The sequence below is a fragment of the Oncorhynchus keta genome, chromosome 12 (genome assembly GCF_023373465.1).
Source record: "Oncorhynchus keta strain PuntledgeMale-10-30-2019 chromosome 12, Oket_V2, whole genome shotgun sequence".
NCBI lineage: Eukaryota > Metazoa > Chordata > Actinopteri > Salmoniformes > Salmonidae > Oncorhynchus > Oncorhynchus keta.
The window spans coordinates 10,817,623-10,829,091 of NC_068432.1; the positions used below are offsets into that span (position 1 = coordinate 10,817,623).

At 41.4% G+C, this 11,469-nt stretch overlaps 1 pseudogene; it reads right to left on the minus strand.

The window, feature by feature from the left end:
- Positions 1-4,190: 4,190 nt before the first annotated feature.
- Positions 4,191-10,872, minus strand: LOC118391659 (homeobox protein otx5-like; annotated as a pseudogene).
- Positions 10,873-11,469: the final 597 nt, after the last annotated feature.

Consider the following 11,469-nt stretch of genomic DNA (forward strand, 5'->3'; position numbering starts at 1 on the left):
CCATAACCCCTCTTTTACACCGCTGCTACTCTGTTTATCTTATGCATAGTCACTTCAACTTCATAGTCACTTCAACTTCATAGTCACTACATTCATGTACATACTACCTCAATTGGCCCGACCAACCAGTGCTCCCGCACATTGGCTAACCGGGGTATCCTCATTGTGTCCCACCACTCGCCAACCCCTCTTTTTACGCTACCGCTACTCTCTTCATCATATATGCATAGTCACTTTAAACATACCTACCTACATGTACATACTACCTCAATAAGCCTGACTAACTGGTGTCTGTATATATCCTTGCTACTCTTATTTTCAAATGTCTTTTTACTGTTTTATTTTTTTACTTACCTACACACCTTTTCTTTGCACTATTGGTTAGAGCTTGTAAGTAAGCATTTCACTGTAAGGTCTACCTGTTGTATTTGGCGCACATGACAAATAAACTTTGATTTGATGCGCAACCACATTTTGAAATTGCACCCTGTTTATTCTATCTTGCAACAGTAAGTTGAGACCCCGAGTGAGTGCCTTCAAAAGGGGTGCGGTCCGCCGGCAGCCAGTTGCCCATCCCTGCCCTGTCGTAACCACAAAACTAAGGAGCTAGAACTCAAACGTTTGTTTTTGCAGCCACTGAGTTACTCTGCAGCAATGTTCCTATCTTTGCCAATAAGGCAAGGCAAACAAATGATATACAGCTTGAAATCATGTTTTTGAAAGTAATGTTGCTCTCATGTCATTCCTAAAGCACAATAGAAACCAATTGCTATTTGCATGTGAATATGCATTGCAATCCTTTGCTCCTTGCTTACACTTTTGTTAGTGGCCCACTCCAAGAGGAATTGTCGAAAATGTGCTATATAGCAGTGAAAGATAGCGATTCCCAAGTTAGATTAGGTTGTCAGAGCTTTGTAAATGTATTTATTTTTGTTACATCATCAGAGATCTGTGTGCGTAGGTAGACATGCCTGTTTTCTTTCCTAGTTCCTCTTACAATGCCTGACCAGAGGGGTAAGAAGTTGAACATCAGTAGATTTGGCACAGTTTGTACTGCGCTACAGTTTCACCAACTAGTAGGGATATATAGTTTCCAAAAGTTTCCAAACGTGTGGTGGAAAATGAAAATGAGTGTTTCTGAAGTTAAAATAGTATCTCTCTGTTTTGGACTGTTTTTTTCCTTCAGTTTCTTGCTTAGTGAACACGACCCAGGAAGCCTATGTTTATTTCTTCCATTTTCTATTTAACCTTTATTTAAATAGGCAAGTCATCCTCCTACAAGGGCTAGGATTTTAAAAATCTAAATGACATCTCCGTAATCTAGCATGGGTAGGATGGTCATCTGAATCAGGATTAGTTTGGCAGCTGGGGAAGGTAGTAGGACTTGCCCTAGCTGTGTGTGAAATGTGGTGCCTCTTTCACAAAAGGCACAAATTCTCTCAAATTTGATACTAATGAATATCAACCTGGTTCTGCAGAGGTACGGTGGTGTGCAGGGCTTTTCTCCGGCCAACACAGCACCAAAACACCTGGGGTGTATTCATGACGGAAACCATTTACAGTTTAAGAACCAAACGGAGGCAAACAGAGCTAAATTAGACTTGATTTTGAACACATTCAGGTATGTCCCTCCCCGTTTCATTCCATTTGCTCCCGTTTAAGAAATGTTTTGCAACAGAATCGGTGGAATGTATACCAACCTGATACAGCTAATCAACTCAAGGTCTCGATAAACTCAGATGAACGAAGTAGTTTTGTGCTGGGCTGGAGGTAAAACCTCCACGTCCAGTAGCTCTCCAATGATCACCAGAGTTGGTGACTATTGCTTTACAATTGTTTGTAAAGGTTTATACAGGTTTATGTTGTACACATATACCACTTGACCCACTCTTTATTTTGTGAATAGCGTTTATTGTGTGAATAAGTGTTTCTTTGCATTAGGGTATGCACATCTCGTCTGAACTAAGTTCTCCGTCATTGAGTTAGAGTAGTCATTGGACTCAAAAGTTTAAACTGATGTGGTTGAGTGTTTGTGTTCCTTATTCCCTAAAGAGAAAGGAAATGCTATATTTTAAGGGGTCATGATTTGGTGATTTAGGTCTTATGTGTTAAGGGTTTACAGTTTGTGAGTATACTTCAGAGAGAAGGGCACACAATGGCAACATTTTTAAACTCTTTGCAATGGAAAACAAGAAATCAGGGTTAGTTTTGCAGCTGGGGTATGTAGTAGGACGTTGTTGTTTGTGATTGGACAACTCCAGCTAGTCCCTCCCTGTGTGTCTGTTTGGTGGTTAATGAACACAACCCACATTGGGAATGCTGTGTCTCTATATTCACCTTCCCCAAGGTCTGCTGAGTGCTGCTGTCCTTCCTCCATCCCCCACCACATCTGCTCCTTTCAGAGATTACCGGCAACATGTCTGTCTGTATAAAACTCTCTGTGCTGATGACGGGCAGATTACAACCGCACTGCACCCTCTGAGAGAGATTAACCAATCAGGACCCAGACAGAGAGGGCAGGGATTAACCAATCAGATCACAGAGAGGGAGGGCAGAGGGATTAAAGTGGTGCAGAGTGGGATTAACCCAGCGAGTTGAGTGCGTATGTGGTGTGCGTATTGAGTGCGCTATGGAAAACTCACCAGTTTCCTTTTTACGTCTCTGTTATGTTTGTGTTTAAATGAACTCTTCATCAATTCATCACCCTCCTATGTTATTCACTCGCAACATTGTTAGATAAATATACTTTTGTTCCACTCTGAAAAACAAAGTTATTCTGTTCTATAAATTAATAGGTTTTTCATTTTTAGAGTCCATATTTGTCCAAGTTTAAAGTAACAAATTGTTACTCTGTCACCTAACCAGTATCTTCAGATACTGTAAAATATGTTATGGAATCCATCATTTGCAATGTCTAGATTCCAACACACATTTGTAATGAAGATGCCGTATTGGCAAAGATAGGAACATTGCTGCAGAGTAACTCAGTGCCCATCTATTTTATAACACACACGAACACACACACACACATCGCATACACATTGAATACACATATTGTACTCACAAACAAGTATACACCCGCACACAAATGTCCACTTGTGGTCAAATTGTATGGCATGTAACCAGGTCAACTAGGGATTACTGAGTTGTCAGAGTTGTCAGAAGAGGGGGGTGAGGTGGAGTAGTGGGGGTGGGGAGGGAGCCAAAGGGGGATAAGAGGCTGGCAGAGATGAAGGAGAATAGATGGGTTTGATGGGAGGGGGTGGGATACGGCAGGAAGTAAATGTTCTTTGTATTACCCTGAGGGACGATAGACAATACTTTATGTCACAGATGACAGCCTTGATTGTTCTTTGGACATTGAACCATTTTTGGAAGGAAATAAATCAAGAGAAAGTGATGACATCTCTGAGTCACTCATTTTCCCCAATAGCAGAGTTTGAGTTGATCTGAAATATGTTTGAACCATGGCCTGTGTGTTTAAATCAGTTTCTAGTTAAGTCTTTCCCATATAGTATTATCATCAAGGGTGTCCTTCCTTCTTTTTATAGGGTATACTTAGCTTTTTTCAAGGAGAAAGGGAACAATTGAGACCATTGGTAGAGGAGATTGAGAGACATGTAGATGACCGACAAACAGGGAAAGAGACTGCGAGAGAGAAGGAAGAGGAAAAGAGGGGGAGAGATAGAGGTAGAGAGAAAAGAGAGAGAGATGGGGAGGGAATGAAGGAGGGAGAGAGATAAGGAAAGAGAGATAGAGGTAGAGAGAAAAGAGAGAGAGATGGGGAGGGAATGAAGGAGGGAGAGAGATAAGGAAAGAGAGATAGAGGGGGACAGAAGAGTAATCCTGACTAATTCACTTAGGACATTGCTAAAGGGAGGGTAAGAGGATTGGGCCACTCCAGAATCAGATCAGCAAAAATACCTGACAGCAAGACGCACTCGTAGGCCAAGGGGGCAACACAACAGAAACTACACGCACATAATATAACCCATAACAACATGGCCATTTGTTAAGTTCTGGGTCAGTTTTGTACTTCAACTCAACCAATTTAAAATCCGAATAGGGAATACCAATACATGATGTACAGTACATTTGAATGCAAAAAAACCTGAACCCCTTCATATAAATTGTGAAACGAAAATGTCACTCAAACTTGTAATCACAATGACGTTCGTTGGGCATAAATGTAGATTCAAAGTTAGCTTTAATATTTCACACAAAAAAACATAGAAGCCATTTTTTTTTCTCCCGTCAAAATGTAATAGCAACGATGCTAGCCTAACACCATAGTAACATGTTAGCTCCAATAGCCTAAAAGTAACCAAATTAAGATTTAAATTGTAGCATATATAACAACAACTAAACTCAAATTAACACTGATAGTCTTTCAGAACAAAAAAGAGAGAGACTAAGAGAGTATTAAAGCCCTGTGAATATGATCTATTTATATGTTTCTTGAAAACAGCAGAAAAAAAGAACAGAGGAATGATTGAGTATTGCGTGGTTGTATCAATAGAATTCTCTTGAGGATGTCTTTCCATGACAGACCAATCAATGCATCTGAACCATGGCCTGTGTGTTTAAGTCAGTTTCTAGTTGAGTGTCTTTCGATATAGTATGATCCTCAGGGGCATCCTTCCCTTCTACTGTATGAGAAAGTAACTGGACCTGATCTCCTGCATTCACAGTCAGGAGGTATCAATTATATCCCTGCGTCTATCTTCTCCTCTCTCACCTGAATGGAAAACACATTCTACAGGGGTTGTAAAAACCAAGATTACAAACGAGAAACAGAACTTACAAACAAGAAATAACCAAAACAAAGTAATCTGTCAGAATAATTTGATCGTATTTGATCGTGTATCTGGTGAGGGCCTCATTCATTCACAACTCCTCCCACTCTTGTTCTTGTTCTTGTTCTTCTCTACAGCACCTGGAACTTCCACGAATTCTGATCTTTGTGGTCCAGGCAGTCCATGGTGCTGAAGCCCAGCTTCCACGCCTGCTGGTCTTTGTAGTCCAGGCAGTCGACGGAGGTGAAGCCCAGCGAAGCGGCCGTGCCGTAGCCCTGGGAGGAGAGCGAGGCGGGTGACTGGCTCAGCGAGCCCCCATGGAGGGCACGGTGATGGGGCTGAGGGCGCCGTTTGCCGACAGCTGTGAGTGCATGGGCGAAAGGTAGGCGCCACAGTCCAAGCCTGTGAAATAGGAGGAGGTGCCGGCGTAGCCCTGGGCGTAGGCCTGAGGCTGGCCGTAGCTCATGGGGTAGGCAGAGGGCCGCTGCATGCAGGGTGCCGAGGAGGCCAGAGGGTCAGGGAGTGGCGAGATGGCTGGGCTCCAGATGGAGATGGGTGCATTACCAGGGTTGTTGCCGCTAGTGGGCAGGGAGGGGCCTGATGGGTCGGGGGAGGGGCTGTAGGAGCCAGAGGGGTTGTTGGATGAGGGGTCGGGGCCATTGCTGGGCTGGTCCTGGGCCGGTGACGCCTTCTTCTTGGGCGGGCGGGGCTTGGACTGGCCGCTGCTCTGCTGCTGCTGCTGGCGGCACTTGGCACGCCGATTTTTGAACCACACCTGCAGAGACCGAGACAGACAAACACAACCCCTTAGAATAGAGAAAGAAAATATGTAGAAATTCTGTGATTGTGAAAGTAAGTTGTTTGGTGGAGGGAAAAGGACACCATGTTACTACATACTTGTTGATATATCTGTCACTATGCCAATGTGCACCTACAGATGTAGGATCTTCATTTGATCACCCTGTTGCAAGAGAACTTTCTTGAAATGAAAAACACTTGTAGTGTATTTGAGGTTTAAAGAAGGCTTTACAACTTTAAAACTTGTTGTATATTTGAGGTTTAAAAATGCTTCTGAAGTTGATTTTCCCTTATGAAAATGTATCAATCCCTACAAAAATGTACATTAATTACCATCGAGAGTTCTAAAGGTACTCGCACTCAAATCATGAAAAGGAAGAATCAAAGGAGGCTGATATGCTAAAATAATATACTTTATTTAATCCATGCTTAAATGAAATAAATCAGCCTCCTTGCGTTATTCCTTTGTATGGTTTGAGTGTGAGTACCTTTTGAACTCTCGATTGTAAAGAATGGACATTTTTCTCAGGGTTGATTCATTTTTTGTAAGGGAAAAACCTTTTGAACTTGATTTTTTTCTCCTACGCACAACCCACCTTTCTTACTAGCTTGAGAGCAAACCCTCATACTGGCTGTCTACATTAATTATAATCCACATAATAAAACTGGCTCTACTTAAGATCCTACATCTGTATACTTTGTGATAGTATTTGTGTGTCAAAACCGTACCAGACAGAACTGTGAGCTAAACTGTCACGAGTGTGGGATGTGTATGTACAGAGCATTTAGTAGGCTACATGTCCTTCTACAGTCTTTACCACAATACTGGTGAATTGTACTCTGAGAGCATATGCCACTATCTCTTCTTTATATTTTCATATTGGCTACTTTATCTACAGGGCCTTCAGAAAGTATTCATACTCTGACTTATTCCACATTTTGTTGTGGTACAGCTTGAATTCAAAATGGATTAAATATTTTGTTTTCTCTCACCCATCTGCACACAATAACCCATGATGATGAAGTGAAAACTTGTATTTAGAACTTTTTGCAAAGTTACTGAAAATGAAATTCAGAAATATCTCATTTACATAAGTATTCATGCCCCTGAGTCAATACATGTTAGAATAATCTTTGGCAGCGATTACAGCTGTGAGTCTTTCTGTGTATGTCTTTAAGAGCTTGGCACACCTGGATTGTCTAATATTTGCACATTATTCTTTAAAAAAATATTCAAAAGTGGTTAAGGGTGCTGTTCTGCAGCGCTAGCTGCGCCACCAGAGACTCTGGATTCGCGCCCAGGCTCTGTCGTAACTGGCCACGACCGGGAGGTCCGTGGGGTGACACACAATTGGCCTAGCGTCGTCCGGGTTAGGGAGGGTTTGGCCGGTAGGGAAATCCTGGTCTCATCGCGCACCAGCGACTCCTGTGGCGGGCCGGGCGCAGTGCTCGTTAACCAAGGTTGCCAGGTGCACGGTGTTTCCTCCGACACATTGGTGCGGCTGGTTTCTGGGTTGGATGCGCGCTGTGTTAAGAAGCAGTGCGGCTTGGTTGGGTTGTGTATCGGAGGACGCATGACTTTCAACCTTCGTCTCTCCCGAACCCGTACGGGAGTTGTAACGATGAGACAAGATAGTAGCTACTAAACAATTGGATACCATGAAATTGGGGAGAAAAAGGGGTCAAATAAAAAATTAAAAATCTTCAAGCTCTGTCAATTTGGTTGTTGATCATTGATAGACAGACAATTGCAAGTCTTGCCATAGATTTTCAAGCTGATTCAAGTATAATTTGTAACTCGGCCACTCGGGAACACTCAATTTGTCGTTGTAAGCAACTCCAGTGTATATTTGGCCTTGTGTTTTAGGTTATTGTCGTGCTGAAAGGTGAATTTGTCTCCCAACGTCTCTTGAAAAGCAAACTGAACCAGGTTTTCGTCTAGGATTTTGACTGTGTTTAGCTCTAGTCTGTTTCATTTGAACCTATCGAACTGATAACATGATGCGTTCACCAAAATGCTTGAAAATATGAAGAGTGGTACTCAGTGTTGTGTTGTATTTGCCTCAAACATAACACTTAGTATTCAGGACATAAAGTTAATTTCTTTACCACATGTTTTGCAGTTTTAGTTTAGTGTCTTATTGCAAACAGGATGCATGTGATGAAATAGTCTTATTCTGTACAGGCTTCCTTTTTTCACTCTGTCATTTAGGTTAGTATTGTGGAGTAACTAACTTTTCCTATCACAGCCATGTAACTTTTTTTTTACAGTCACCATTGGCCTCAAGGTAAAAGCAGTTTCTTTCCTCCCGGGCAGCTGAGTTAGGATGGACGCCTGTATCTATGTAGTGACTGGGTGTTTTGATACACCATCCAATAAATAACTTCACCATGCTCAAAGGGATATTCAATGTCTGCTTATTTTATTTGTACCCATCTACCAATAGGTGCCCTTCTTTGCGATGCATTGGAAAACCTCCCTGGTCTTTTTGGTTGAATCTGTGTTTGTAATTCACTGCTCGACTGAGGGACCTTACAGATAATCGTATGTGTGGGGTACAGAGATGAGGTAGTCATGAAAAAATCATGTTAAACATAATTCCATCATCATTAGACTGTACCTGTACGCGCGACTCGGGGAGGTTGATCTTGAGGGCCACCTCCTCCCTCATGAAGATGTCGGGGTAGCGGGTCTTGGAGAACATGGCCTCCAGGATATCCAGCTGGTTGCGTGTGAAAGTGGTGCGCTCGCGACGCTGCTTCCGCGGGGTGGCTGAGAAATCCAGAGACACAGAGACTGTGTGACAATAATGGTATGATGGAATGGCATTAATGGACAGTAGCACTCCTCAGTGCTCAAAGTGATTGACATTCACATTGCATTTCATTAGGCTGGCAAGTCATACAGTTCATTGGTAAAGGGATCTAGCTATATCTGTTGATAACAGTGGTATTGGTTTCAATATCAATCATGACCACTCTCTATGGTAAAACAAGTCATTGAGCAATGTCATAGCCTATAATTTATATTATCTTTATGGTATTTTGAGATATTCAAATGAATCATAGCAGGTATTAGCCTAGTAATAAAAAAAGGCACAAAAAAAGAAAGACACCTATGCTAATGTTGGCTATGTGAAAACTATTAGTTTCCTGACTAGTCTTTCCCCATATATGGGAAGATATGGGTTAGACTAAATGGTGATTGTGTGCTAGTTGCACTGGTGATGATGGTAATGGCAGATACAAAAATATAAATTTTGACACAGAAATGCATAGCCGAATGTAAAGGACTACTCTGACATTTATTCAACCTGGACTATCGACATTGTTTTTGTTTTATTCTCTATTCTTTTCAATTCTCACAATGATTTCATATTTTCTTTTTGAATAGAAATGTATTTATAAACCAATTAGGCACATTTGAGCAGACCTGATACAATATTTTTTACAGAAATGCAATGGTTCATTGGATCAGTCTAAAACTTTGCACATACACTGCCATCTAGTGACCAAAATCTAAATTGTGCCTAAACTGGAATAATACATTGTGGCCTTTCTCTTGCTTTTCAAAGATGATGGGGAGACCAGAGCTAATGTGTTATATTCTCCTACATTAATTTCACATTTCCACAAACTTGATTCAGGTCCTGAGCAACAGGCAGTTAGATTTGGGCATGTCATTTATGGTGAAAATTGAAAAAAAGGGTCCAATCCTTAGGGGCTGAAAAATCCATGGTGCATGGACATAATGCATACACTGCACACTGTTTTACGCATGAGCAGCGTCAAGCTTTGGCCAATGTATCCTGAGAAAAAATATAAACGTAACATGTAAAGTATTGGTCCCATATTTCATCAGCTGAAATAAAATATCCCAGAAATGTTCCATACACACAATTTTTTTTATTTCTCTCAAAATTTTTGCACAAATTTGTTTACATGCCTGTTAATGAGCATTTGTCATTTGCCAATATAATCTATCCACCTGACAGGTGTGGAATATCAAGAAGCTGATTAAACAGCATGATCATTACACAGGTGCACCTTGTGCTGGGGACAATAAAAGGCCACTTTAAAATGTGCAGTTTTGTCACACAACACAATGCCACAGATGTCTCATGTTTTGAGGGAGCATGCGATTGGCATGCTAACTGCAGGAATGTCCACCAGAGCTGTTGCTAAAGAATTGAATGTTCATTTCTCTACCATAAGCCACCTCCAACACCATTTTTTGGCAGTACAGGCCTCACAACCTCAGACCATATGTGACCACGCCAGGCCAGGACTTCCACATCCGGCTTCCTCACCTGCGGGATCGTCTGAGACCAGCCACCCTGAGGAGTATTTCTGTCTGTAATAAAGCCCTTTTGTGGGGAAAAACTCCTTCTGATTCGCTGGGCCTGGATCCCCAGTGGGCGGGCCTGGCTCCCAAGTGGGTGGGCCTATGACCTCCCAGGTCCACCTGTGGCTGCGCCCCTGCCCAGTCATGTGAAATCCGTAGATTAGGGCCTAATGAATTTATTTGATTAACTGATTTCCTGATATGAATAGTAACTCAGTAAAATCGTTTAAATTGTTGCATGTTGCATTTATATTTTTGTTTTAGTGTATATATATATATATGAAAAATTAAAAAACATTGGTAAATTGAAAAAATGTGTTAAATGCATTATTATCTAAATGTTGAAAATGCGTGGGCAATGGAGATAAACACACGTTTTATGTGTATGTTTTGTGTTGTATTTTTTTTAAATCAATTCTGACCAAAAAATTACAAAATGAGGCAAATGACAATAAAAAAAGGTAATATTATTTTACTCACATGGGTATCCAGCGGTGGTGTGAAGCAGGTCCATCCCAGACATGTTCATGGCGTAATGGGGTTGCTTAATGTAGGACATCATCCTGGCACCGGGTTTTTATGCCTTCTCCCTCACTTGGTCGTCTCTCTGAACAGGCACACACGACGGACTTACTTGGCTATTTCCCACTAGTCCCTCTCCGTCGGTAATGTATTGAAGTTTTAGGTCCCGCTCCAAATCGACCTCGCCAAGTGACAAAGGTATCTTGAGATGTCTCAAAGTTATTTGCCTTTCTTAATTTTCCCTCTTACTCTTTCTCACTTGACTTTTCGAAAACACAAAAAAATGTAAAGTGCAACCCTTGTGACAATTGCGCACCGCAGTTTAGGACATAGCAGAGTGCGCGGACACTTATATTTTGGCGCGCCAGGAGCAGGTAAAGAGGTGCGTGCTGCCGGTGAGCGGGGTGATGCCACGACACTGACTTATTTTACAGACACGGTGAGCTAATTAAAGGTACCAAGTGGACGCACAAGAACCCCCCTCCCTCTCTCTCTTTCTCGCTCTCTTTTGTCTCTGCCCATCCCACTACACTTCATCGCATCATCTATTAAACTTTTATTCCCAGATACATTTACAAACAATTTTGCAGATAGGTCTACTTTTTCGTAGTAGAAAACGAAATGTGTCACATTAAGATTTTCGCATTCATCACATTTCCATGGAACAAAATAAGCATTTGCTGATGTATACGCCCTGTGTGATTTATCTTTGCTTAGTAATGGGTTGGGTAACGTTTTTTGTTTTTGTTGAACATATGTATATTTCAAACTATACATACAGGGCTGTAGCAAAAAATAATATTTAGTAGTCTACTTTTTCAAATGCGAGGATTTATTAACGACAACTGATAAACATTCGTCCTCTAAACATTTGAAATCAAGACATAATATTATAAATGATACAGCCGAGGACATATTTGGCCTAGGCCTATATTAATATAGTCATTAAAATGACTGAATTGAGTCCATGGTTAATATATTGCATGACTCAAAAAGTTTATTCCCATT